This window comes from Centruroides sculpturatus, unplaced genomic scaffold (genome assembly GCF_000671375.1).
Source record: "Centruroides sculpturatus isolate CEXI.00-Female unplaced genomic scaffold, Cexi_2.0 scaffold1416, whole genome shotgun sequence".
Lineage (NCBI taxonomy): Eukaryota > Metazoa > Arthropoda > Arachnida > Scorpiones > Buthidae > Centruroides > Centruroides sculpturatus.
The window spans coordinates 15915-41487 of NW_019385551.1; the positions used below are offsets into that span (position 1 = coordinate 15915).

At 32.5% G+C, this 25573-nt stretch overlaps 1 long non-coding RNA gene and 2 pseudogenes across 2 annotated transcripts; 2 read left to right on the plus strand and 1 right to left on the minus strand.

Moving 5' to 3' along the window:
• LOC111640037 overlaps window positions 1-510 on the minus strand; it is a 3262-nt pseudogene extending 2752 nt beyond the window's left edge.
• A 9654-nt stretch (window positions 511-10164) lies between these two features.
• Window positions 10165-15627, plus strand: LOC111640032. Of its 2 annotated transcripts, XR_002759204.1 has the most exons (4): window positions 10165-10211; window positions 10283-10394; window positions 11739-11892; window positions 15089-15627. It is a non-coding gene; the product is annotated as an uncharacterized LOC111640032 (long non-coding RNA). The 2 variants fall into 2 exon arrangements; XR_002759205.1 differs by lacking the exon at window positions 10283-10394.
• Window positions 15628-15825: 198 nt separating this feature from the next.
• On the plus strand, window positions 15826-20659 carry LOC111640038 (annotated as a pseudogene).
• The last annotated feature ends 4914 nt before the right edge of the window (window positions 20660-25573 follow it).

Below are 25573 nucleotides of genomic sequence, written 5' to 3' on the forward strand. Positions count from 1 at the left end.
AAAGATGTCTAATTAAATTTGCCTTTTGTGTGAACTTCTGTTTACACACATCACAAGAGTAAGGCTTTTCTCCTGTATGAATTCGAAGGTGTGTAATTAAACTGGACCTTTGTGTAAATTTCTGTTTACACTCGTCACAAGTGTAAGGCTTTTCTCCTGTATGAATTTTTTTATGATTTACTATAGTTTGTTTAGTTGTGAACTTCTGTTTACACTCGTCACAAGTATAAGGCTTTTCTCCTGTATGAATTTTTTAATGATTTTCCATATTTTGCTTAGTTGTGAACTTCTGTTTACACTTGTCACAACAGTAAGGCTTTTCTCCAGTGTGTTTTCGCAGGTGTCTAATTAAGTGTGTTTTTTGTGTAAACTTCTGTTTACACTCATCACAAGTGTAGGGCTTTTCTCCTGTATGGACTCTTTCATGAATTTGCAATTTTTGTTTAGTAGTAAAGCTCTGTTTACACTCGTCACAAGTAAAAGGCTTTTCTCCTGTATGGATTCTTTCATGATTTTGCAAACTTTGTTTAGTTGTAAAGTTCTTCTTACAGTGTTTACACAAAAATTTCTTTTGGTTCCTTTTTCCTGCAATTAAAATATTTTTTATAAATAATATTTTATCGATATAATAAAAAGTTTCTTAAATAAAAACAATAATTAAATCATTAATAATATTTAATTCAATAATCATTCCTATATTTAAAAGAATATTTCTGTATCAAAACACACACAAAAATAATTTTAGAGATAATGTTATTCGTGTATAAATATATTATGTTATTTATATTTTTAACAACAGCTAATCAGGGATGACATATTAAAGTAGCCTAAACAATTTCTGTAAAATATTTTTTAAATGTCTTTATGTCTTCATGAATTTTCTTTTTCTATCTTTGCATTAGACCTTTATCTTCTTTTGAAACAAAGGGCACCGATGTAAGCAAAGCAGTGCATTTAACATTTAACTTTTCTTATAAACTTGGAAAATATTTTCTTCAAAACTGTTTTGTGCAAAGAACAACTGAAAGTAATAACAACATACATGAAATAATTTGCATAGAATTTAATTTTACATTGCTTTTAATATTTTAATAATAATTAATAATAAATTTAATATTAGAATGTATTATAAATATTCTTAATCATTGCTATTATTAAATGAAAAATTGTGTTTTAAACACTTATTTAAAGTATACTTTCCTCATAACTTCTCGATAAGAGGAACTGATAACATTCGAACGTGTAAAATACAATTTCTTGTAAATGGTGGATTTCATTCTTGCAAGATTGAACTTCGTTCTTCTCGTCTTTAGTTTGTTTTTGTGTTTGCAGGGTGAAGATTTGCTAAATGGAAAAATAAAACGATTTCAACTAAATATCAGACAAATTCATATTCAATGTGTATATTGTATAGTAATTAAAATTTTTATTGTTTGCGCTAATTCATTTAAAATTTATATAAATTCTATTTTTAAATTACAGTCGATCACCCCATAACACGGGTTCCTATAGTTCGGATTCCTATATCACGGCGAAAAACTTGCGTCAGTATTCGTATAAAATACTAAAAAGCTTCTATAATTCATTAAAACATCATCGCCGACTCGTGTCACGACAGGATTGCACAAACCGTTCAGTTTAAACGAGCAGCGGACCTACTAAAAACAATTTATTATTTAACTTCCATAAAAATTATATTTATATTAACGATGTCGCCAAAGTTCAGCGAATTTTTCGCAAAAAAAATAATCTATCAGAAAGCACGCGATTCGACGGCAATCTCCGTGACGAAAACAAGCTTAAGCAACGACGTAGTCGAACGGTGCACGCTCGGTAAGTAATTCTACAATTTTTTGTTTATAGCATAGTTTATATGGATTATTCCCAAAAAATTATACGTATTTTGAAAATGAGTAGAATTTCACATTTTTGGCTATGTTCATCGAACTGTGAATAACAATTGGCACAATTGTTATTCTATAGACTTTTTCTTAAACATGGAAGAGGAAGTGTTATGGTTTGGACATAAATGATAGTCTATGGGGATGGAAAGCGTATGTTTAATGATTAAATATGCGTGGAGAATTATAATTTTGGTGCAGTACACTTGCCAAAAAATAATTGAGTCACAGACAGAGTTTAATCCTGAATCGAATCGAATACTTTTAGAATAAATGAAATTGAAAAATTCAAAGACATAAAATTAGTAACAGAAATGAAGTGAAAAGCACGATTGAACAACAGTGATCAGAAAATTGGTGAACACCACAAAAAAACTATTAATAGACGAACTCTGCCTAACGGATTGAACACTGTGCTGGAAAGAAAAGACAATCCAACAAGATATTGAAATATTCAATTTTTTGGTATAACTAAATTATAAATTGAAAATAATGTGATCTGTTCCATTGCTACTGTTACGTAGAATTGCCTAAAATTGTTATTACAGGCGCACTCCCCAAGGGGCGTAATCAGTGTAGCGAATATCAGTATTTGAATAAAGTATAACTAATAACTTATAACCCTAGTTGCGAAATTTCAGAACACCGTACAAATTTTTCAGGGCCTTTAATTTTTAAATCATAGATTTAGTATTTAAAAATAAGTACTTTCATTTGCAACCATAACTGGGCCGTTTTATGTAGCTGTTTGTGAAGAGTGAAGTTTTATAGTTAGAACCCACTTGCGCCTCGTGGTTTATGGAGCCCGGGCCGGACCTCATAACACGGGCTGTGCACAAGTTACGTCCGTATTTTTCTTCAAATTTTTACTCTCTCTCCCTCATTGTCCCAGTTTGTTCAAATTTCCGAAACTCCTCTCTTTTTTTGAACGTCCATATGGAAGACAAGGACATGTTGCTTACCCAGACTTGGCAGATAATCCAATATATAAGATGATATCGATATTAAGTAACGTAAAAAATACTACTTTTGATCAGAGTAATAGTTTCAGCCTTCAAATTGGGACGTTACTACTATTGATGTTGGGAACGATGCTGACAATCTAATACCTGTTCAACAAAACTCAAATCCTCGAAAAACTTATCACTATATGAATAATAAAAAACTGTACAAAATTTAATGAAAGAAAACGAACCTCCATTAAAGCCCAACCCTTCTCCCTCATCATGTTCGACTTTGTCCGACTCGTCATAACCCCCCTCTATCATCATTTATGGACAGCCTTACAGTCGTGTTTAAAGATCAACAATGGTGAACAAATACCTCTCTCGCGTACTGATCGAAATTTTTCGCAACTATAATTCAGCTTTAAGAATGAAACATTTATATGTATAATAATAACTTATTATAATAAAGCAAATACCTAGCCAACACAAAATTTAGTTATTATAAAACATTGGAAATGCTAACAAACAGCAACATAATCATTAAGTGTGACTTTAATCGATGTATGACAAGACACCCGTTTATCTCCCCACTTCGTTTCACCAGCAAAATTTAATAGCCTTAATCCCAGTAATACACAAACCTCCCTGCACAATTTCAGAAATTTTCGACAATAAGCATAAGAGTTATTAAGCTACGAATAGGGTGAAAAAATTACTTGTATTTCTCGAAGTTTTAAAGTCTCGAGTCCGAAAAGTAAAAATTTTGGAAGCGCCATTTTTTCACCGATCGCCATTGTTTCCCTGTGTTACATATAGCAGCCGGGAAAATAATTATTACAGTAAAATAAATTTTCCAGACAACAGAAAGATATTAATTTGAATGATTATCAAAAACATAAAACCCTATTGGAATATTCTAAACGTATGCGGTATAGCTAACACCCTTTTTATGATGTCATCCAGTCAAATTTAAGCTTATTTTTATTCAAATAAATTCATTTAATTCGAACGTTGTCGATACTTTTAAATAAACGTAATGACATTTAAAACTCTGCTTCTTGCCCTTACATTATTATTATTCGACGTATTTTCGTTTTATATTTTAGGGCTTACCAAACACGGCAATCGATTATTTCAGATTAATTTATTACACTTTGCTAATTATAAAATTTATTACAATTCTAAATAATTGTATACTCGATTGTTGTGTGTGATAAGCTCGTATAAATTACAACGCTTTCAGTTTATGCAAGAATTACGTTGAACAACACGACATCTAATTCTTATTATGAAAGCTTTTGAAAAGTTAAATAAAAAATTGATTAGAATCATGCTATAAAAAAAATAAATTACCTCGATTAAGTCTGAAAGAAATGTAAATTTCCAACAGAATTACGGGCCGATATTTTAATTTTTATTGTTGATAAAGTAAATATTAAATCTGTGGAATATCAATTATTGTACTGAAACGTTTATTTCTACATTACAAATGTTTAAGTAAACTTTTCTTTCGTGACTGTGTCTAACCGTTAGGGTGCGACTAAGCAGACGCAAATTTAGAGCGAGCGAGAGGTTACGAGCGATTTAGTTTTCGAAAAGAAAAACCACGCACAAACGAGAAGCGAGAAATAACGCTAGCGAAAGCGAATTTCTGGTTCTGGCACATATCTAACAGGTTTTGATATTTATCGGGTCTCGCCTCTTGTCGCCACATATTCTCGCTCGCACGGAAAATTCGCTCGCTCGCGTCTGCATAGTCGCACCCTTAGCGCTAAGGACTAGAATTATGGATGTAAAAAATAAAAAAATCGCTACTACTCAGAAGTAGACAGTCTCCGAGTTCGTGTCTTTTTACCTTCTTTGTGGCAATTCTTTCACTGTAATTTTATCTCTGTTTCGAAGTTCCTTCTGTTTTCTTACATTACATTATTACGATACATTTCATTATTAAAACACTTATAATTAAAATTATTTTTACATCTAAATCCCTATCCTTACACCGAACAATTTTTAAAATTAAAACTAGACATCGATTTATAATGCAACAAATCGTAAATATAAATTTTCCTTACCCCAGAAATTAATTCACCATTCATTTTCTGGTTATTTTGTAAGTTGTAGTATATTCATACATCTTACTGCAATTGCTAATTCACTGTTAAAAAGTTACATTATAAGATTTGCTTTACATTAAAATCCTTACGTTGGTTATCAGTTAGAGCACACTCCGGACATCACTATGACAGGCACCCTTGAATTATTAATTTATTATTTTTATTTTATTATTATAATAATTTAAACCAATTATTATGAATTTTTGTACTTACATTTTTATTAATATTATTTTTCTGGGTTTTAATTATTTTACAGCTTTCTTTAAATTTTCTCTTATACCAATTACTTTCTCTGTGTAAAAGTTTTACCCTGTTTTTATCTATATTACAATTATGCATTGTGAAATGGTCATAAAAAGCTGAATTAATTCTTTTATACTTTAAGTCGGCAATGTGTTCTTTTAATCTTGTTTCTTCTGTCCTTTTCGTTTCGCCTGTATAATTTTTTGGATATTCACGTGTACTGTACATGGTATTGCATATACTACGTTCATTGTGTTATATTTATATTCTAATTTGTTATTTATTGCAGGCTTAATTTTGTGTATTTTTTACAATTTTTCATAAGTTGGGACAAGTTTCATGTTTATTTTATTAAAGTCTTTGTTTATTTGTTCAGTTCATTTGAAAGACGTGTGTTAAGTATATTTTCATCATAACTCTTTCTCCATAAGCGTGCAGCGACCACTAGATAACATTTTTGTACGCCCGTGCAGAAAACAGCTACGAAGCAAGTTTGCCACTTCTCGCGCTTCCAACGAAGAAAATGGCTGATTTATTAGATGAATGACAACAGAATGACAGATAATAAATTTCAGGATGGACAATTGTAAATTACTTACCAGCAGTTTATAATAAATTTAAATTTGATTTTGTACGAGACTTTTTCAACGAAAACACCAAAAATCTTTGTGCTTTCAACATCAGATTGCATAAGAATGCTGCCAAGCAGGGGCCGAATGGATAAAATGGAATAAGTAGCTCTTCGCCTGCCGATCGTCATTTCCAGACGAACGACAACCCAGAACTCACTACGTGGATGTGGTTGCTTCAGAGTTCCACCAAGAGTTGGAATCTCCTTATTATTAACTTTTAAGCTTTTAAATAAAGTTTAGAATTTTTAGACTCTACATATTTTACAAATACCTTATTTGTCTTGAAATCGACAATTTTTTTTACCTCTACCTGTGTAAGGGCATGTAATTAATTTCGAGCAAGCTTATTTTATTTCCATTTTTGCATATACCATCAGGGCTTACACAAATCCAGGGCACTTCATTACAAATGATAAGCATCGATTATTCTAATATTTTTTAAGCGAAAATAAATTTTTTTCAGTTTTTTCAAATTTAATTCCATAATCAGTTGCAGTTGTTTCCTTGGATGTATTATTTAAAAATCTGAAAGCCAATTTTTCAAAATTGCTTTTTCTTGTTTTTATAGAATGAACCACAGAGCTGCTTATTAATCTGTATCGTTTGTAAATGAACTAGTCTGAACATCTGCTTTGTTTTCTTGTGAGATAGGCTATTTGAGTAATTTTTGGAAGTGTGATAATCACATTATCATTATAAAATTTTAACAATTTTTCTGAAATGATAAAGCTGAAAAAAAAGTTAATTCATTTAAAAATGTTGTTTGTAGGTTGTTTTTCAACAATTTTATAACAATTATTCATACGTTTACTTTCAAATAATGGTGTAATTAAAGATTTAAAATATCTGATTTAATCATGTGTTGATTAAATCAGATAACAGCGCTTGGCATTGTTCATATCATCGAATTTAGCTTTCAACATTAAATAAAGAGCACAATTAAAGTGTTTTTCTCTTTACAATTAAAGTGTTTACTCTTTTGATATAATAAAAATGTTGGAGCATTTGATGATAACAATGCAGATATTTATATCCTTTTTGGAATTACAAAATTACTAAGGCGACATCCATCTGATGTGTATATCTTGTATGAAAATTTCACATTGTTGTTTTCCACTGGTAACACTTTCGCTTTTATAATTATTTAATGCAAAAATCGTCGCTCCTACATGTTTATACTGACCGTTGCACTTACACGTTGCTGTAACTATTTTTCTATCTGCTGATGTGTTATATAAATACTTGCGGCCAGGGCGGCGCGCGAGTAATTTGCATTTGTGTTCTATACAGTTTATGCATTTTTTTATTGTTCGCATGAACAATAAAAAATTGCAGAAACTGTATATAAGTTTAATAGTTTTAAGTGATAGAAGGTTTGCGAGGATTTGAGTTTGGTTGGACGTTCAAAGAGGAGAGAAGTTACGAAAACTTGGACAAATTGGGACAATGAAGAAGATGGAGTACAAATTTCAAGAAAAATGCCGACGTAATTTATGGACAGTCCCTTTTATCAGGTCCGGCCAGGGCAACATTTACTACGAGGCGCAAATGAAGTTTCACTTCGAAACGTCACTCTTTACAAACAACTACATAAAAACGATTCACTTATTATTGCAAATTAAACTACTTATTTTTAAATAATGTAAAAATTTATATGGTGTTCTAAAGCCTCACAGCTAGAGTCATTAGCTTCCAGGGAAAGTTTTACTTCGTGCCCTCAAAAATCTATTTAATACATTAAAATTCTGAGATTCGCTTCGCTGATTAAGCTTTTTGGGGTTTGCGCCCTTGGCACGTTTTTCTTTTTCCTGCTTCTAGGTATAAATCTTGTTCTTTAACATAAAACCAGTGCTGTGGAGTCGTGTAAAAATATATCAACTCCGACAAGGAGCGGACTTGTTATCAAAATAGACCCGGCAATTCTGATGTCATCACGTGACCTCAGAATAAAATATTTAATAAATAGTATTTTAATAAAACTAGAACGTAGAAATGTTTTTACTTTTGATCTCAGCACACCTTGAAATGTCGAGATGTGGAAAAGATTCATTTTTTTTTTCTGTAGGTATAAATGTTATACTTTGTGTCTGTGGCACGATTTTGTCCACTCTGTTTGAAGCCTAATAGCTTCTGTGCTTTTTAAATCTGAGTCGTATAACACAGAAATTAAGCTTTAAAGTGGTTGAACTAAATCGTTTCCCCATAGGCATTCTAACATATCAGGTGAGAATATTTTAACGGGTTTTATATAAAATGACAAAAAGCTTAGTTTTGAGGGTAAAGACGACTTTTTGTGAACGCTAATAAAAAGTAAAATAATTATTAAGTCTGACCACACTGGAAATTTGATGCGACTCCTTCTATCTCCCCATCCTGTCTTTAAAATTTAATAGCATTAATGCTGCTTTATACACAAGCTACTGCGCCAGATTTCGTTTCTTAAACTTTACCCATTCTGAGATATTAAACAATATCTCAGAATGGGTAAAGTTTTCCTTTAAAATCTGACGTAGTAGCTTGTGTATAAAGCGACATTAATGCTGTTTATTGCTGGATAAAGCTGCATTAATGCTGAATATTGTTTAATATCTCAGAACTGAGAAAAACAAATTAAAAGAAATTAAACAAATTAGAGTCAACACACATACAAAATAAGTTCTCCCTTTATCTGACAGTTTTTGGGTTCAGAAGGTTTTTCAACATGTAGATTTGTAAAATATTTTTGAGGACTCCTACGAAAACATTAAAACTCCGCAGACCTGCATGAAAGGTGAATGAAGAATAAAATTCAAGAAAAAGTTTCATTAGAAATAGTGTTACTATTAATATCCTTAGTTTAAAATTTAAATGAAACAAAATTGACTTGGTTGGAAATTTAAATTTCAAAGTTTGTTGTATTGAAAAGTTAGATTAAATCACTTTGTACAGTAATTGATTACACAAAATTTTTTAATGAAATATAACAGAGGCTTCACGCGCAGTTTTAAATGTTAATGCCGGAAAAGTTACGCAACTCCTCACTGCATATTTTTGCGGCAACGAGTTGCGTAACTTTTCCGGCGTAAGATTTTGAACGCGAAATCTAACAGCTTTAATTAATGAACTACAGTAGAGCGCCGTTTATCCGAAAGCTGGATATCCGAAATGTCCGTTATCCGAAAGCATTCCAGTCGGCAAATTTAAATATTCGCTAGTGCTGTGGCGCTGCAATCTTCGGCTATTTCTCGGGCAAATCAAATATTTTACGTTTTTGATACTAAATTAACATCCGAAGTATAACTTTTTATTGTTTTTATATTTTTCAATAAATTTATTTTGTTTGTACAAGATAAAAAAATAATTTTTAACGATACAATAGTCTTCGTTAGGCTTAACATCGACGAAAATTCAATGCGAAGCGACACGCAACGGAGAGAAATTTCAACATGGGATAAATTAATATATTTTTTCGTACATGATTCGTTATTCGAAAAATAAGTTATCCGAACCACCCCAGTCCCCAATTGATTCAAATAAACGACGCTCTACTGTACATTCATCAGGTAAGGTCATTAATTTTCTTTATTTTAAATATTGATATAATTTTCCTGAATAACTATACAAGTTTAAAATAACAACAATTATAAGCAAACCTCGTAATTTTTTGTTTAAGGTTTTGACATTTACTTTTGTTATTTCAATTTTTTTTATTGATAATTAATTTGGAAATATGCGGTGATTCGAAGTCATTGGCGAATGAAGAAAGAAATGTAATTAAAACTTTTAATTTATATGGAAATAAATAAAAATCTGTTTTATTATTTAGTTTTTAAGAACAAGAAATATTATAACATATTCCATTTCCATATGACTTGAGCATGGATAGCAGCCTAACACTTCCTTCTGCATGTAAAACAAAAACTTGTGCCAATAGTTATTCTGTTCACATTTCGACCAGCAGAACCAAAAATGTTAAATTTGCAGTCCACAGAAAATATTACAAGCGTGACCAACTCATAATATAGAATATTTTAATCTTGGTTAATGTTATTGTTAACGGTTAATGTTACGTGTTAATGTTAATGGACGGTTAATGTTACGTATGGTACCAAAATGACGGATTCCAGTAATCTCGATTCGGTGCCTTCGATGAAAACGTTGACAGAGAGAGCTCTCTAATAACACAGATGACGAAATATGCAAATTTGCTGAACGGCCGTGAAAAGTGGTTGTGAGTAAATATGCAAATCATTAGATATGACGTTGTAGATGACTATTTCTCGTGGAAATATGCAAATTAATAGGTAGTATGACGTTTACGATGGTTTGTCGTTGCATGCTGTGTATACTCTACGATAGTTTTCTCTATGACTTTTATAGAACCAAGTTATTTAGGTGAATTTTAATCCTAATTTTTTTAAAACATTACGATAATTGTTACTAATTTTTAATTTTTTATTTAATAGTAATATGGTGTTAATGAGTTTTGTAGACATCAGTTCAGACGAATTTCGGGCCGGTTCTACTGTACAACATGTAAATTTTAGCAGTTAATGGAATCGGAATATTTGGAATTAGGTTTGGAACTAAGTATTGATAATGCGTTTAAATTTGCTTTAAAATTAGGATTACAAACAATCGATGGTGTGTGCAGTTTATGTTCAAAAACGTGTAAAATATACCATCGAAGTGATAGAAATTCGTGTTTAAGATGTAGCAATTGTAGAAGGGAGTATTTAGATTATGATAGAACCTTTAAGGACAAATGTGGCAACATTTCATGGGGTGGAATTTTGTAGTTCATATGGCATTACCATCGTTTGGAATGCACGTCAACAAATTCGGCTGTTGCTGCAGCCTGCAGGTATTTCAAGAAGGCAGGCATTGATTGGTCAAACCACATACGTTAAGTGATAGTTATAGCTATGAATAACATGACCTCATTTAAAATTGGAGGTCCTAATAAAACCGTCAAAGTAGATGAAACAGTAATATGCAAACGCAAATACGAAATAGGGCGTATACTGAAACCTACAAAATGGGTCGTAGAAGACAATAGTTGCTTCATTTATCAAGTGAACGACAGATCTAAAACCAGGCTAAATTGGGTTGTGTCTAAATTTGTAAATTTTGGTAGTCTAGCTATAACCGACGAATGGAAGGGATATAATCATATAGACGACATTGAAGTAATAGATATTGAACATAAAACAGTTAATCATTCAAAAAACTTCGTAAACCCCAAAACGGGTAATCATACTCAAAACATAGAAAGGTTATGAGGTTATTTAAAAAATAAAAAAAATTACCAAAGCATTACACGGATGATCTTTCGAATTCATACATGTATTCCTTTATATATAAGAAGTTCATAAAATGGCCAGCTAGAAACCCCGGAGAAAGATGTCAAATATTCGTAAAACACTTGAGTATGACATATCCGGTACCGAAAAAACACCTTAATGGATAGAACAAGAGTGTGTTCCCGCCGCACCGGTTTCTAATATAAAAAAGAAGGAAAAACAGGCCAATACAACAAAGAAATTGACTAATAAGCAAAGAAAAGAACTTCCACAGGTGCTGATGAATCGTCTTCGTCAGGGAAAAAACGTAGGAAAGGGAAAAAAAAGGATCACTAACATTGAGTAATAATTTCAATAATCTACTATAATAAGTTATGTTAGTTTAGGACACGTGGGCGGTCCGTTCGAACCATCGTTTATCGCGCAGTCTCGAGAAGAGTTCGAAATGACGACCCGAAATTCCGCCATTTTAGCACCATAGGTGAAAATAACCCGTTTTTGTTCAGGAATTTATTCCTGGAAACGATTTAGACCATTTGTAAGGTAGAGGAAGACAATAGTGCAGTGGTCAAGGCACTCACGTTTTGTGAACGAATACTATTTTTGATTTTTTTTTTAGGTTCAAGAACTCGAGAATAAAGAAAAATAGAAATTATCTTTTTGAATAAATGAAGATGAAGAAAAAAGAAGAAACTTTGGAATAAACTGAGCTAAAATTACAGCGAAAGAGTCTTTTCAAGCAAGGTAAAAAGGCACCAACTCGAAATTCTTTTGTGAGTATTAACGATTTTCTTATTTTTTACATCCATAATTCTAATCCTTAGCGCTAACGGTTAGACACAGTCATGAAAAGAAAGTTTACTTAACATTTGTAATGTATATATAAAAGTTTTATTTCAATAATTGATATTTTATAGATTTAATGTTTACTTAACAATAAGAATATCGGCTTATTATTACGTTAGATATTTACATTTTATTCAGACTTAATCGAATTTATTTTTTATAATGTGATTAATCAATTTATATAGAATTAGATGTCATGTTATTCAACTAGCTGAAGTTATTAACGGACACCGTTGTAATTTACATTTTAGGGCTTATCACACAGCAATCGAGTATACAATTATTTACAATTGTAACAAATTAATCTAAAAGTCATCTGTTGTTACTGACGCTCGCCTCTTCAATTTCAACCTCTTGTAGTTCTGACCTTGTTAATAGTTCGGAGTCGTCGTTAAATGTAGACATTATGACGTCATAGAAAGGGTGTGTGTTAGGCTGTGAGCTATACGGAATATGATAGAATAGTGTTTTATTCTTTTGATAATCATTCAAAGTGATACCTTTTTATAGTTTGGAAAAGGTATTTTACTCGTACTGTTAGTAATTACTTTTCCGGCTGTTATCTATAACAGGAGAAAACTTATGGCGATCGGTCAAGAAATGACCCTTCCAAGATTTTTACTTTTTGGACTCGAAATTTTAAAACTTCGAGAAATACAAATAATTTTTTCACCCTGTTTGAAGCTTAATAACTCTTGTGCCTTCCTCGTATTGTCGAAAATTTCTGAAATTTTGCAATGAGGTTTGTGCATTACGGGGATTAAAACTGCTAAATTTTGACGGTTACAGGAAGTGAAGAGATAAACTGATATCGTGTCATATCTCGAGAAGGGTCACACTTAATTACGATTTTACTCGTAATTAGCTTGTCCAATATTTTATAATAAGTAGCCTACTCTCAAAATTAAGTTATTTGCCATTTTATAGTAAGTACATATAAATGTTTCATTCTTAAAGCCGAATTATAATTACCATAAATTTCGATCAGTACCCGAGAGAGGTAATTTGCTCACCATTCTGGTTTTTTAAACATAACTGTCGGTAGCTTTATGGCTGTCCGTAAATGATGTTCACACTGGAACGGAGGGAGGGGGTTATTACAAGTCGGACAAAGTCGAACATCGGAAAAGAAAGGGGTTGAACGTTAATGGAGATTCGTTTTATTTCATTAAATTTTATTCAGTTTATGCGGGATTTTTCCTTTTTATTATTATTCATACAGTGAGAAAAGTTTTGCGAAGAATTGAGTTTTGTTCGACGTTTAAAGAAAAGAAGGGTACGGAAACTTGGACAAACTGGGACAATAAAGGAGAAGAAGTAAAAAATTGAAGAAAATGCAGATGTAATTTTTGCGCAGCTCCTTTTATGAGGTCAGGCCTGGGCTCCGTAACCACGAGGCTCAAGTGGGGTCTAACTATAAAACTTCAAAGACTTTTCACAAACAGCTACATAAAAACGGCCCAGTTATGATTGCAAATGGAAGTACTTATTTTTAAATACTAAATCTATGATTTAAAAATTAGAGGCCCGGAAAACTTTGTACAGTGTTCTGAAGTCTCGCAACTAGGGTTATTAGTTATACTGCATTCAAATACTGATATTCGCTTCACTGATTACGTCCCTTGGGGTTTGCGCCTCTAATAACAATTTTAGGCAATTCTACGTAACAATGGCAATGGAACAGATTACATTTATTTCAATTTAAAATTTAGTTTCACCAAAAGATTGAATATTTCAATATCTTGTTGGATTGGCTTTTATTTTTCCAGCACAGTGTTCAATCCGTTAGGCAGAGATCGTCTATTAATAGTTTTTTTGTGGTGTTCACCAATTTTTTGATCATTGTTGTTCAATCGTGCTTTTCACTTCATTTCTGTTACTAACTTTATGTCCCAGAATTTTTCAATTTTATTTATTCTAAAAGTATTCGATTATATTTAGGATTAAACTCTGTCTGTGACTCAATCATTTTTTGGCAAGTGTACAGCAGCAACATTGTAAATTTCCACGCATATTTTATTATTAAACATATGCTTTCCATCCCCATAGACTATCATTTATGTCCAAACCATAACACTTCCTTCTCCATGTTTAAGGAAAAGTGTATAGAATAACAATTGTGCCAATTGTTATTCTATTCACAGTTCGATGAACAGAGCCAAAAATGTTAAATTTGCAGTCGACTGAAAATTATTACATGCTTTAACGAGTCATAATCTTTTATTCTCTGTTTCATATACTAGGTAGTTAGTCAATGTAGACGTCTGCAATAACAATTCCAATTTACACTTATTTTTTACATATTATTTGCATTCTGTATAGATATTTTTCGTGTAGACATCTTTTTAAAAAAATTTTTATAAAATTCACGAACTACACTTCATCATATAAATTTAATAGTATTTTAATAAATGTTTATCTGTAAATATCCTGTACAGTTGACCCACCTATAAGACGGTAAATACGTTCCTGTTTTTATGAATCCATTTGTTACGAGTCTAGCCAATCATAGCCCGGCACGTATGCTGTTTACGGACTACGGCTGTTTGAAAGGTTTCTTTTATAAAATTCATCGATTCTAGACTGATTCGACTCAACATTTCCAAAATATGTATAATTTTTTGGGAATAATCCGTATAAACTATACTATAAACAAAAAATTGTAGGATTACTTACCGAGTGTGCACCGATAGACTACGTCGTTGCTTAAGCTTGTTTTCGTCACGTTTGCCGTTGAATGGCGCTCGCGTGCTTTCTGATAAATTATTCTTTTTGCGAAAAATTCGCTGAACTTTGGCGACATCGTTAATATAAATATAATTTTTATGGAAGTTAAATAATAAATTGTTTATAGTAGGTTCTCTGCTCGTTTAAACTCAACTGTTTGTGCAATCCTGTTGTGACACTAGTCGGCGATGATGTTTTAACGAATTATAGGAGCTTTTTAGGAATCCGACCTATAGGAACCCGCGTTATAGGGGGTCGACTGTAATTAAAAATAGAATTTATATAAATTTTAAATGATTTAGCGCAGACAATAGACATTTTAATCACTTTATAATATGCACATTGAATATGAATTTGTCTGATATTTAATTAAAATCGCTTTATTTTTTTATTTAGCCAATCTTCACCCTGCAAATACAAAAACAAACTAAAAACGAGAAGAACGAAGTTCAATCTTGCAAGAATGAAATCCACGATTTACAAGAAATTCTATTTTGCACGTTAGAACGTTATCAGTTTTTCTTATCGAGAAGTTATGAGGAAAGTATACTTTAAATAAGTGTTTAAAACACAATTTTTCATTTAATAACAGCAATGATTAAGACTATCTATAAAACATTCTAATATTAAATTTATTATTAATTATTATTAAATTATTAAAAGCAATGTAAAATTAAATTTTATGCAATTTATTTCATGTGTGTTGTTATTACTTTCAGTTGTTCTTTGCACAAAACAGTTTTGAAGAAAATATTTTCCAAGTTTATAAGAAAAATTGAATGTTGGATGCATTGCTTTACTTACATCGGTGCCCTTTGTTTCAAAAGAAGATAAAGGTCTACTGCAAGGATAGAAAAAGAAAATTCATGAAGACATAAAGACATTTAAAAAATATTTTACAGAAATTGTTTAGGCTACTTTAATATGTCATCCCTAATTAGCTGTTGTTGAAAATATTAATAGCATAATATATTTATAAACGAATATTATCATCTCTAAAATTATTTTTGTGTGTGTTTTGTTACAGAAATATTCTTTTAAATATAGCAATGATTATTGAATTAAATATTATTAATGATTTAATTATTGTTCTTATGTAAGAAACTTTTTATTATATCGATAAAATATTATTTATGACAATTTTTTTAATTGCAGACAAAAGGAACAAAAAGAAATTTTCATGTAAACACTGTAAGAAGAATTTCAAAACTAAATATCATTTGCAAAGGCATGAAAGAATCCATACAGGAGAAAAGCCTTACAGTTGTGACGAGTGTAAAAAGAAGTTTGCGGACAAGTCGAACTTAATTAGACACCTTCGGTCTTACAACATACAAAAGGCATATAAATGTTATGTCTAGAGATATTCATTTCAAACTACGATTCAAAAATACGTTAGAATATTGACACTTGGAACTTTTGAACGAATATTATTTTTAATTTCTACTGATGTATAATGATCGAAAGATGTAAGCAAAACTGGTTTTAAATTAGTGATGCTTTTTCATTTTTTTAAAAGTTGCAAATTTAAAAGCATTATAGTATTTAATATATATATGTAAAACTTTTTTAAATAAAGAATTATTCCATAGATAGTTTCTTGTATTAATTACGGTTAATCTTAATTTATTCGATTATTAATTAGAACAGTACGTATTTTGTTATAATTCATAATTCAGGAAATCCTCGCACATTCGAACAGTACTATTTGTTCCCGCCGCAGATATACAAAGTTACATATTAAGGAATTCTGTTAGTTCGAAATTGGAAGTGAAAATTTTGTTCTAATTGCAACGTCGTTTGTTTAGATGGAAGTGACTCCAAATCACATTAAATTATAAAGTATATTGTTAACCTTCGAGCAATAGTAAAAACTGTTGAAAAATAATCTTTATGCATATCACGTGTTTCATATATCTATATGTAGGAATAGTGATAGAACTAGAAATGACAGTAATCTTCCAGCGTTCGTAACCATCTTCAAATTGTGGATAGAACGATAATAATGTGGCATCCGTAAGGTGTTTAGTTTAGTTCGCGTTGTCACCAACTGTTGTCTCCTTTGCAACCTCTCATTTATTTTCTTTACAGTTTAAGAATGATAACTCGTCCAACCTCCGCATTCGGCTGACATCGTCCCAGTTAATTAAATTAATAACTAGTGTACGTCGTAGGATGAGTTCGAACAATATGCTATAGATTTTAACAAAAATAATCTTTAGATATCGGTAATAAAAAATGGTTCAGCTCTCCGAGGTCGATGAGTGAAGTTTTCTCACGCGAAAACGTACGTCCTCACGACCTAATGTAGTTAATAGAGAGGTTGATGCGCACGTATTTAGCCCAAAACGTGTACGGCGAACGGTTGAGCGCCGCCATCTGGCAGTTGTGGACCGTCGATAATGGCGTTCGCTACATGTAGTAAGGTGAGTAGACTATCGGCTTAAACGTCTTAATTTTTTTTGTGTTTTGGGTTAAAATTATGATTTATTTTATTAAAATGACGATTATTTAAGCATTTNAAAACAGATTTCGTTATTTTTTAATCACATTATTACAACTTTATATTAATACCCGAATTGTTAATATAATTAAAATGTCTTTATGTAAAACTTTTTAGAATAAAAAGTCGTTGCATCGATACTTGCTTGTATTAATTATAGTTAAAGTTAATTTATTCGATCAGTAATTCGGAGAGTGCATATTTTGCTGTAATTCATAATACAGGAAATCCTTGTATATTCAAACATTATGAGCACGTCCAAAATTCGTCTCATTTTTTCACAGATAAACATTGTCGTGTTCTAGTAAGTGTTTTTTCTTTGTAAGCCATTTTTTACATCTGAAACGAAAACATTTTGTGCAATAAATCAATTTAAATTTTTTGGATTGCAATTTGAAAACATCGTACACTAATAAATTCCTACTGTTTTTTTTTATTTAATCTCGAAAACGATATCAGATACTATTGATGCAAGTCAAGATTAGACATAAGAATCTTAGTGGCAGGGGGATTCGATAAACCAGGGGCAGACTGGCCCTAAAATTTTTGTGTGGAAAATTTATCATCAGCTCAGCCCATAAATAAAAAATATATTTTTTATTTACGGGCTGGGCTGCCCATAAATAAATATATATATTTTTTCTATTTCTATTAATTATATTCAAAATACAACATTGATAAAAATTACAATAAGCACAAGTCTGTATTCTACAATATTAATTTTTTGTTTAGAAGTTTGCTTTGTTGAGCAATAATATTAACCAGTTTCCCATTGAAGCGGGGTGAGGTCCTGGCCTCACACTACAAAATAGATTATTTTTAATTAAATCGTTTGGAATATAGAGAAATTATTATTGAATAACATTTTATACTTATCTAAAATAAAGGAAATAATATAAGTGGCCATTAAATTTGTTATGACTACAATTATCGCTTTGGTGGCTAGGTACAAAATTAATAACTCGCATTTCCATATTTTACCATTAAGATTCATAGGAGCGGTGAATAGTTTCTAGTAATATAAACAAATGACCAATTTTCTCTGTTTAGAAAGTAGTTTTGATTATTTTTCTCCCAGGATGCTTTCTGTTTGGGACGAATCGAGCTGATGTAGTGTTAGACTCAGATCGGCCAAACTAATTTAACTTCGGATATGGGTACAGACGTGTAAAATGATACATGCCTACACATATACAGTACCTATACAGTCAACCCCCTATAACACGGTAGATACGTTCAGGGCCGGATTAACCCACTTTGGGGCCCTAGACATTTTTTTCTTACCTGCTCTCTCCCCCTCTCACAAGAATTAGAGCACAAAAAAATGTATAAATCAATAAATAAAACAAAACTAAATAATGTGAAAAACTAAAACAAATCTTAAATTTTTATTAATAAAAAGTATTTAATACACAACAATAAATGTTTTAATAACAATAAATGGATAAAATTATTTGTTTAATAAATGCATCATCAACAACTTTTTCTTCAGGTTGAGATTCCGTTTCTTCGATTTTATCAGATACAACAGATACTCTCTAACAGGTTCTTTTGGTGCATGATCTGTTCTCTGATATCTTGAAATCAATTGACTTAATAATTTGACTTTACTATCATCAGATAAATCACCAATCTCGAGTAATTCTTCAATTTTATTACCAATTCTTATTTCAGGTTTTTGATATGCTGACAACAATTCAGGAGGGACAAAAGCCATTTGCTTCGCCATTAGATTTTTTTTCCTATTGCCTTACCAATTAGTCCACCTACCATAGACAATAACAAAGCCAGTAGAAGTGGAAGGAATCCACCCGATTGATTAACTAAAATTTTTTTCTTAGCATTTAAAGGAACATTTTTTCCACTTAATTTCCTGATAATTTTTTTATATTTTTGTAATTTACAAACATCAGCAGGTATATTTCCTCTCCGCAAATTATCACATATCTCACAAAAAACTTTAATTTGATCAGGAGTAGCTTCTTTCAATATTGCTTTTCGTTGAGAAGGAGTAGTCTTAGACAAAAGTGCTAACATATGATAATTTTTTTTACATTCTTCATTTTATTGGTAAGTATATCCAAAAAATACCTTGTTAGTCGGGAAAACACGAATCTCTCACAGAAAATTTCTTATTCGTTTTAGGATGAAATCTAATAACAAATAACCAAATTCCTTCTCTGTTGCTTTTTTATATGCATCCATAAAAAAATCGCATTTACCAGGAAAAGCTTGCCGCCCCTAACAACTTACTTGACTCTCATCTCGATTATTTTTTAATAATATCAAATAATGCGTGTTTAAAGTTATATCTCTCATAATTCTATTTTTTGGAAATAAATTTTGCATTATAATTATCACGCTTACATTATAATGATGATACTCTGTTGTAAACAAAGATGCAGTTTTTGAACTGAGTTCATGCATCCAATCATCAATTATTATTAAATCCCATCCTTGCACGGATTCAGGTAAACCATACATGAATGTAATATCTCTTTCCTCATGAAAAAATGGTAAATATATGGAATAACACCATAGAACCTTTTTTAATGTCTTTTCATAAATTTNATGAGTGTAAACAGAAGTTTACACAAAGATCGACCTTAATTACACACCTCTGAAAACACACTGGAGAAAAGCCCTACAGTTGTGATGAGTGTGAACAGAGCTTTACAACTAAACAAAGATTGCAAATTCATGAAAGAATCCATACAGGAGAAAAGCCTTACACTTGTGATGAGTGTAAACAGAAGTTTACACAAAGATCGACCTTAATTACACACCTCTGAAAACACACTGGAGAAAAGCCCTACAGTTGTGATGAGTGTGAACAGAGCTTTACAACTAAACAAAGATTGCAAATTCATGAAAGAATCCATACAGGAGAAAAGCCTTACACTTGTGATGAGTGTAAACAGAAGTTTACACAAAGATCGACCTTAATTACACACCTCTGAAAACACACTGGAGAAAAGCCCTACAGTTGTGATGAGTGTGAACAGAGCTTTACAACTAAACAAAGATTGCAAATTCATGAAAGAATCCATACAGGAGAAAAGCCTTACACTTGTGATGAGTGTAAACAGAAGTTTACACAAAGATCGACCTTAATTACACACCTCTGAAAACACACTGGAGAAAAGCCCTACAGTTGTGATGAGTGTGAACAGAGCTTTACAACTAAACAAAGATTGCAAATTCATGAAAGAATCCATACAGGAGAAAAGCCTTACACTTGTGATGAGTGTAAACAGAAGTTTACACAAAGATCGACCTTAATTACACACCTCTGAAAACACACTGGAGAAAAGCCCTACAGTTGTGATGAGTGTGAACAGAGCTTTACAACTAAACAAAGATTGCAAATTCATGAAAGAATCCATACAGGAGAAAAGCCTTACACTTGTGATGAGTGTAAACAGAAGTTTACACAAAGATCGACCTTAATTACACACCTCTGAAAACACACTGGAGAAAAGCCCTACAGTTGTGATGAGTGTGAACAGAGCTTTACAACTAAACAAAGATTGCAAATTCATGAAAGAATCCATACAGGAGAAAAGCCTTACACTTGTGATGAGTGTAAACAGAAGTTTACACAAAGATCGACCTTAATTACACACCTCTGAAAACACACTGGAGAAAAGCCCTACAGTTGTGATGAGTGTGAACAGAGCTTTACAACTAAACAAAGATTGCAAATTCATGAAAGAATCCATACAGGAGAAAAGCCTTACACTTGTGATGAGTGTAAACAGAAGTTTACACAAAGATCGACCTTAATTACACACCTCTGAAAACACACTGGAGAAAAGCCCTACAGTTGTGATGAGTGTGAACAGAGCTTTACAACTAAACAAAGATTGCAAATTCATGAAAGAATCCATACAGGAGAAAAGCCTTACACTTGTGATGAGTGTAAACAGAAGTTTACACAAAGATCGACCTTAATTACACACCTCTGAAAACACACTGGAGAAAAGCCCTACAGTTGTGATGAGTGTGAACAGAGCTTTACAACTAAACAAAGATTGCAAATTCATGAAAGAATCCATACAGGAGAAAAGCCTTACACTTGTGATGAGTGTAAACAGAAGTTTACACAAAGATCGACCTTAATTACACACCTCTGAAAACACACTGGAGAAAAGCCCTACAGTTGTGATGAGTGTGAACAGAGCTTTACAACTAAACAAAGATTGCAAATTCATGAAAGAATCCATACAGGAGAAAAGCCTTACACTTGTGATGAGTGTAAACAGAAGTTTACACAAAGATCGACCTTAATTACACACCTCTGAAAACACACTGGAGAAAAGCCCTACAGTTGTGATGAGTGTGAACAGAGCTTTACAACTAAACAAAGATTGCAAATTCATGAAAGAATCCATACAGGAGAAAAGCCTTACACTTGTGATGAGTGTAAACAGAAGTTTACACAAAGATCGACCTTAATTACACACCTCTGAAAACACACTGGAGAAAAGCCCTACAGTTGTGATGAGTGTGAACAGAGCTTTACAACTAAACAAAGATTGCAAATTCATGAAAGAATCCATACAGGAGAAAAGCCTTACACTTGTGATGAGTGTAAACAGAAGTTTACACAAAGATCGACCTTAATTACACACCTCTGAAAACACACTGGAGAAAAGCCCTACAGTTGTGATGAGTGTGAACAGAGCTTTACAACTAAACAAAGATTGCAAATTCATGAAAGAATCCATACAGGAGAAAAGCCTTACACTTGTGATGAGTGTAAACAGAAGTTTACACAAAGATCGACCTTAATTACACACCTCTGAAAACACACTGGAGAAAAGCCCTACAGTTGTGATGAGTGTGAACAGAGCTTTACAACTAAACAAAGATTGCAAATTCATGAAAGAATCCATACAGGAGAAAAGCCTTACACTTGTGATGAGTGTAAACAGAAGTTTACACAAAGATCGACCTTAATTACACACCTCTGAAAACACACTGGAGAAAAGCCCTACAGTTGTGATGAGTGTGAACAGAGCTTTACAACTAAACAAAGATTGCAAATTCATGAAAGAATCCATACAGGAGAAAAGCCTTACACTTGTGATGAGTGTAAACAGAAGTTTACACAAAGATCGACCTTAATTACACACCTCTGAAAACACACTGGAGAAAAGCCCTACAGTTGTGATGAGTGTGAACAGAGCTTTACAACTAAACAAAGATTGCAAATTCATGAAAGAATCCATACAGGAGAAAAGCCTTACACTTGTGATGAGTGTAAACAGAAGTTTACACAAAGATCGACCTTAATTACACACCTCTGAAAACACACTGGAGAAAAGCCCTACAGTTGTGATGAGTGTGAACAGAGCTTTACAACTAAACAAAGATTGCAAATTCATGAAAGAATCCATACAGGAGAAAAGCCTTACACTTGTGATGAGTGTAAACAGAAGTTTACACAAAGATCGACCTTAATTACACACCTCTGAAAACACACTGGAGAAAAGCCCTACAGTTGTGATGAGTGTGAACAGAGCTTTACAACTAAACAAAGATTGCAAATTCATGAAAGAATCCATACAGGAGAAAAGCCTTACACTTGTGATGAGTGTAAACAGAAGTTTACACAAAGATCGACCTTAATTACACACCTCTGAAAACACACTGGAGAAAAGCCCTACAGTTGTGATGAGTGTGAACAGAGCTTTACAACTAAACAAAGATTGCAAATTCATGAAAGAATCCATACAGGAGAAAAGCCTTACACTTGTGATGAGTGTAAACAGAAGTTTACACAAAGATCGACCTTAATTACACACCTCTGAAAACACACTGGAGAAAAGCCCTACAGTTGTGATGAGTGTGAACAGAGCTTTACAACTAAACAAAGATTGCAAATTCATGAAAGAATCCATACAGGAGAAAAGCCTTACACTTGTGATGAGTGTAAACAGAAGTTTACACAAAGATCGACCTTAATTACACACCTCTGAAAACACACTGGAGAAAAGCCCTACAGTTGTGATGAGTGTGAACAGAGCTTTACAACTAAACAAAGATTGCAAATTCATGAAAGAATCCATACAGGAGAAAAGCCTTACACTTGTGATGAGTGTAAACAGAAGTTTACACAAAGATCGACCTTAATTACACACCTCTGAAAACACACTGGAGAAAAGCCCTACAGTTGTGATGAGTGTGAACAGAGCTTTACAACTAAACAAAGATTGCAAATTCATGAAAGAATCCATACAGGAGAAAAGCCTTACACTTGTGATGAGTGTAAACAGAAGTTTACACAAAGATCGACCTTAATTACACACCTCTGAAAACACACTGGAGAAAAGCCCTACAGTTGTGATGAGTGTGAACAGAGCTTTACAACTAAACAAAGATTGCAAATTCATGAAAGAATCCATACAGGAGAAAAGCCTTACACTTGTGATGAGTGTAAACAGAAGTTTACACAAAGATCGACCTTAATTACACACCTCTGAAAACACACTGGAGAAAAGCCCTACAGTTGTGATGAGTGTGAACAGAGCTTTACAACTAAACAAAGATTGCAAATTCATGAAAGAATCCATACAGGAGAAAAGCCTTACACTTGTGATGAGTGTAAACAGAAGTTTACACAAAGATCGACCTTAATTACACACCTCTGAAAACACACTGGAGAAAAGCCCTACAGTTGTGATGAGTGTGAACAGAGCTTTACAACTAAACAAAGATTGCAAATTCATGAAAGAATCCATACAGGAGAAAAGCCTTACACTTGTGATGAGTGTAAACAGAAGTTTACACAAAGATCGACCTTAATTACACACCTCTGAAAACACACTGGAGAAAAGCCCTACAGTTGTGATGAGTGTGAACAGAGCTTTACAACTAAACAAAGATTGCAAATTCATGAAAGAATCCATACAGGAGAAAAGCCTTACACTTGTGATGAGTGTAAACAGAAGTTTACACAAAGATCGACCTTAATTACACACCTCTGAAAACACACTGGAGAAAAGCCCTACAGTTGTGATGAGTGTGAACAGAGCTTTACAACTAAACAAAGATTGCAAATTCATGAAAGAATCCATACAGGAGAAAAGCCTTACACTTGTGATGAGTGTAAACAGAAGTTTACACAAAGATCGACCTTAATTACACACCTCTGAAAACACACTGGAGAAAAGCCCTACAGTTGTGATGAGTGTGAACAGAGCTTTACAACTAAACAAAGATTGCAAATTCATGAAAGAATCCATACAGGAGAAAAGCCTTACACTTGTGATGAGTGTAAACAGAAGTTTACACAAAGATCGACCTTAATTACACACCTCTGAAAACACACTGGAGAAAAGCCCTACAGTTGTGATGAGTGTGAACAGAGCTTTACAACTAAACAAAGATTGCAAATTCATGAAAGAATCCATACAGGAGAAAAGCCTTACACTTGTGATGAGTGTAAACAGAAGTTTACACAAAGATCGACCTTAATTACACACCTCTGAAAACACACTGGAGAAAAGCCCTACAGTTGTGATGAGTGTGAACAGAGCTTTACAACTAAACAAAGATTGCAAATTCATGAAAGAATCCATACAGGAGAAAAGCCTTACACTTGTGATGAGTGTAAACAGAAGTTTACACAAAGATCGACCTTAATTACACACCTCTGAAAACACACTGGAGAAAAGCCCTACAGTTGTGATGAGTGTGAACAGAGCTTTACAACTAAACAAAGATTGCAAATTCATGAAAGAATCCATACAGGAGAAAAGCCTTACACTTGTGATGAGTGTAAACAGAAGTTTACACAAAGATCGACCTTAATTACACACCTCTGAAAACACACTGGAGAAAAGCCCTACAGTTGTGATGAGTGTGAACAGAGCTTTACAACTAAACAAAGATTGCAAATTCATGAAAGAATCCATACAGGAGAAAAGCCTTACACTTGTGATGAGTGTAAACAGAAGTTTACACAAAGATCGACCTTAATTACACACCTCTGAAAACACACTGGAGAAAAGCCCTACAGTTGTGATGAGTGTGAACAGAGCTTTACAACTAAACAAAGATTGCAAATTCATGAAAGAATCCATACAGGAGAAAAGCCTTACACTTGTGATGAGTGTAAACAGAAGTTTACACAAAGATCGACCTTAATTACACACCTCTGAAAACACACTGGAGAAAAGCCCTACAGTTGTGATGAGTGTGAACAGAGCTTTACAACTAAACAAAGATTGCAAATTCATGAAAGAATCCATACAGGAGAAAAGCCTTACACTTGTGATGAGTGTAAACAGAAGTTTACACAAAGATCGACCTTAATTACACACCTCTGAAAACACACTGGAGAAAAGCCCTACAGTTGTGATGAGTGTGAA